A 5,253-nucleotide genomic window follows, 5' to 3' on the forward strand; every position below is an offset into this window, starting at 1 on the left:
ATCCCTGCAGACTTCTGTCCCTCCAATACAGAGCAGTATCAAGCAGATTACTAGCCAGCAAGCTTACTATCATCTGTCCCTGAAATCACTAACAGCTCTCCCCCTACACTATCTCTTCCAAGCACACACAGGCAGATTTTTCAGATACATTTTTGCCCTTGATCCCCCTCTGGCATGCCACTGTCCAGGTCGTTGCACCCTTTAAACAACTTTAAAATCATTTTTCTGGCCAGAAATGTCTTTTCTAGATGTTAAAGTTCGCCTTCCCATTGAAGTCTATGGGGTTCGCGAACCGTTCGCGAACCGCTCGCATTTTTGCGCAAGTTCGCGAATATGTTCGCGAACTTTTTTTCCGACGTTCGCTACATCCCTACCCACAATACAGGAGACCACACGGGCACTTAATGATATAAATTACCATTGTAGTGGTACACGTCATGCGATGTTTAATAGCGTATTTTTTACCAGTATGGGGGTGGGTGAAACTAAAACCCAAAATCAGACTGCTGCACATTATGCAACCGGTACATTTGAACACACCTGGTCGTGATGTTAAGAAATGCTGTCGCTGGTACTCGGTGTATTTGGATACCGGATCCGCAGAGCTCAAATTCTCTTTTAGACTCCGGCCTCTTTTGTAGCTGACTTTAGGTCTCGTGGGGAGCTTTTTGGTAAGTCCCCCATCACTTTGTACCAGGGGCCAATGCCTTAGTACACACTTACGTCTATAGTCAGCTGCTACATCATACCGACTAACATAATACATATCATCAGTGTGTTTTTTATTATTGGACTTCTCATCCGTTCTCTCAAGAAGCATTTCCTCCCTGTCGAGTTCTAGGGCCCATTGCATTGTATCATAAACCAATTTATCAGGGTATCCTCTCGCTAGGAATTTTTTTGACATCTCCATCAGATCTTCTTTTCTTTTTTGCCAATCACTATCGATACGGACTACCCTTAGCATCTGGGACTTTATTTTGCTTATATGTTTGTGTATGAACAAGAAAAGATATTGAGTGACCCGATATTCAGACAGTTTGGCGCCTTTTACCGGCGCTACATCGATGATGTCTTTTTTCTATGGTTAGGTACGGCTGAGAGCTTGGAAAATTTTGTCGCAAGACTTAATAATGAGAATAGTCCAGTCAGATTTACCCTTAAATACCATAGAGACAATATCGAATTTCTCGATGTTAAAATATACAAGGATGAAAACAGGTTAAATTCATGTATCTTTGTGAAGCCCACAGATAGAAATACTGTATTGCATTACCACAGTAACCACCCGAGGCACCTCTTGGACTCCTTACCAAAGTCCCAGATGCTAAGGGTAGTCCGTATCGATAGTGATTGGCAAAAAGAAAAGAAGATCTGATGGAGATGTCAAAAAAATTCCTAGCGAGAGGATACCCTGATAAATTGGTTTATGATACAATGCAATGGGCCCTAGAACTCGACAGGGAGGAAATGCTTCTTGAGAGAACGGATGAGAAGTTCAATAATAAAAAACACACTGATGATATGTATTATGTTAGTCGGTATGATGTAGCAGCTGACTATAGACGTAAGTGTGTACTAAGGCATTGGCCCCTGGTACAAAGTGATGGGGGACTTACCAAAAAGCTCCCCACGAGACCTAAATTCAGCTACAAAAGAGGCCGGAGTCTAAAAGAGAATTTGAGCTCTGCGGATCCGGTATCCAAATACACCGAGTACCAGCGACAGCATTTCTTAACATCATGACCAGGTGTGTTCAAATGTACCGGTTGCATAATGTGCAGCAGTCTGATTTTGGGTTCTAGTTTCACCCACCCCCATACTGGTAAAAAATACGCTATTAAACATCGCATGACGTGTACCACTACAATGGTAATTTATATCATTAAGTGCCCGTGTGGTCTCCTGTATTGTGGGAAGACGATACGTCAATTAAAAGAGAGGATTGGGATGCATCGAGCCAGCATAAGGGCAGCATTGGATCCTGACAGGGATGACAAAAGTAAGGGCAAGAAACAAGATATATCGCAACAACTAGTGGCGAAACACTGGGCAGAGGCTAAGCATAGCCCTGCAGCGTTCCGTTGCATGCTGATAGAGCATGTCCCAGAAAGAGCGAGGGGAGGTGATTTTGATAAGGCTTTACTCCAGAGGGAAGCCTACTGGACCTACGAATTGGACTGTGTGGCACCAAAAGGGTTAAATGGCCAACTGGTGTTGAGCTGCTTTCTGAATTGAAACTTCTAACATCCTTGCTTTCACGATGAGCGAACATAGGATACTTTAGTAAATAGGCAACAAGGTTTCGAATGTATCGTTTTTGTAGTCAGTAAAAAAATGACACAGTGTTTAAGATATAATGCCTTTATTGTGTATCTGTCGCAACAGTCAACATCACAATATATACTTTGTATGTTTTTGCAGGGTATACATGGAAGGAATCTCAGCTGTATGGATTGTTTTATGAATGCACACATATTCCACTCGGTGGTGGCATCTTGTGGTGAGAATGCTAACTACATGTCACATTTTAATCTATTATGTTCACTGAACCAATTATTCTAATGAGATTTTTTCGCACATGTATGACGTCATGACTAAGCGCCCTGTTTGGGTAGGGCCATGTGTATAAAAATGCACTCACTAACACTTGTATTTTATCCTTGATAAAGGCCCAGGCATGGGCCGAAACGTTGGATGCACAAGTTACAATAAAAAAACTTTTTTCACGAAACATTGGAGTGCGGGTCCTTATCGAATGATTGTATGCTGAAGCTTTGACCGAGCACCCACAGTATCTCCAAGACTGGATTTGAGTGCAAGCGTTTTTCTACATATATATATATATATATATATATATATATATATATATATATATATATATATATATACACAACCTTGGCAGGTCTGAGATGACAGATTTTTCATATTCAGACTTTTTCCATCCTCAGGGTATAATAAATCCTGAAAAATCTAGTTTTTTTCACTAAAAATTAAGATTTTATAGTCAAAAAAACACAAACACATTCTAAGAGTTCTTGACATTTTGAAATAACCCCCTAAGTGACTTGTCCAGGGTCTTAAAGATTTGCCACAAGGAATCAGATCCTTCCTTAAGTAAACTTTAAATAAAAGATGTAATCTGGCCACAAGATGTCGATACTTGCATTTGATTAACTAGCATCTCAGACAGAGCTTCCTTTCTCTGCACTGTAGGTCTAAAATATTGCACTAATCTGTGTCTGTGCCAACATTTGCAATTCAAAGCATTTTTACTGGATTATTCTGGAGCAATAAACATAATTGTTAAACAGAGTGGGCAAACAAAAATAAAACCACAAGTGTTTATGCTAATCAAACCTACATGGCATTTCCTGAGTCCCAGAACAGTGTAGGTACAGACTTGTAATCAATGAACAGTCAGTGTCTTGGAGCTTAGCATTGTGGATCCAGGTAAGGCTATGGCAGGGTCCTTCAGTATATTCTGCAGAACTTTGTTTTATTTTGTATTATGTTATGGAATAGGAACCACAGGAAGCAGCCATATAAATGTGTCATTTGTACATTGTATAAATAAACTAGCATAACTCATACAAGAAACCTGTAACATGTAGTTTCTAGTAGATCTCTACTAATACAGTCACCTACAAATAATTCATAATTTTCCCTCACAAATAATTCAAAATTGTTGTAAATAAGCAGTTAAATTGTAAACAGTTGCCAGTTTCACATCTGTGTGTGCCACAGCAATACATGCAAGGTAATGGCACAGTAGCAGGGCACGTGACTGTTATTTCTAAAAATATCATGAAATGTTCTGCACATGCGAACACTGGATTTTCCCCAAAAATCGCCAGAATTCATCACAAATTGGGGGAATGTATTGGAGTGTTGGGAGACCGGGGACAGACTGCACATTCTGGTAATCATGAAGATTTGGGCTCTGTTCTGCTTTTGGATTTTGTTTATCAGCTACATTTAACTGAGTTTATTTTTTAAAATAGCCGTACCAAGGATGCCAGTCAACAGCTGTAAGGGCAAACAAGGGTTTGTGCTGTATTAAAAGGGGCACTGATTTGAGGGAGGAGAGGATAATTCTTCTCCTAAACAAAGGACTGGTAAGGCCCTGTCTGTAATTTGCAGCTCAGCTTCCAGTGCTCATAAGGGATATAAATGAGAGTGTTTAAAGAAGAGTGACTAAGCTGATAAAGGGTATGGGAAATCTCAGTTATGAAGAAAGACTGACCAAGTTGGGGAAGGTTAAACCAGAAAAGAGGCACTTAAGGGAAGATTTGATACATTATGTATAAATTTACAAGGTGAATGTAAAACATACATAACTCTCTGATGCTTTATTCTCTAATATGTCCTTCCAGCAGACCCAAGGGCATCCAGTGAGATTAAAAGGAATTGACAGAATGTCCTTAAACCTTGAGCTCTAAATCCCTTCTACAATACAGCAGTTCTATAAAAGTGTCCTGATCTATAATCAAAGAGTACTATGTTTAAAAAAAACATGCAAAAACATGGAACTTTATATTTTCAGTCCCGTGTTATCAAATTATGCTTTATTGGTCTGTATACAAAAACATTGTACAACTAGAACCCTAATCTAAAGGTAGACTGCAGTCTGCAGTGTTAGCTAAAATATATAGAGGTACAATGAAGGCCTATTGTGGGTGGAGGGGGCAATGTTTTGTAAGTCAAAAGTAGCTGTTGACCTAGATGTAAGGACAGTCCCTGAAATGCTTGTTGGCATTCAGAGCCCACATGAATGATTTATGGTAACATGAAATAACACGTGTTGGGACCCAGAGGTGTGCGAGGCCTGATTTTTTTAACCAAAAGCAGTCGCACCTCCATGCATGATAGGATGGTTCCTGAGAAGTTTTAATGCATTCAAGCATACCATTTCCAAACACCAAAACAAACCAACAAACTGACTAACCTTTTTCTTCAAAGATAATGTAGCTCCTACTTTAAAATATGGAATGCAACCTGGTTCTTTTCAATATGACTTTTACTATGCATATATTTTGCAAAAGTAGGTACATTATTCTTTATATAAATAGTAATATAGCTTCACCAGAATGTTTACAGAAGTGGAGATTTGAAAAACCGATTTAACAGTAAAATACACTCTATATTTACTTGAAAAATGGTTTTATTTACATATGTCAAAACTGAATTTTAAAAAATTATGCATTTTTGCTACACAACAAAGCACATAATAAATGAATGCAAGTCTATGTA

The sequence above is a fragment of the Xenopus laevis genome, chromosome 1L (genome assembly GCF_017654675.1).
Source record: "Xenopus laevis strain J_2021 chromosome 1L, Xenopus_laevis_v10.1, whole genome shotgun sequence".
NCBI classification, from domain to species: Eukaryota; Metazoa; Chordata; class Amphibia; order Anura; family Pipidae; genus Xenopus; species Xenopus laevis.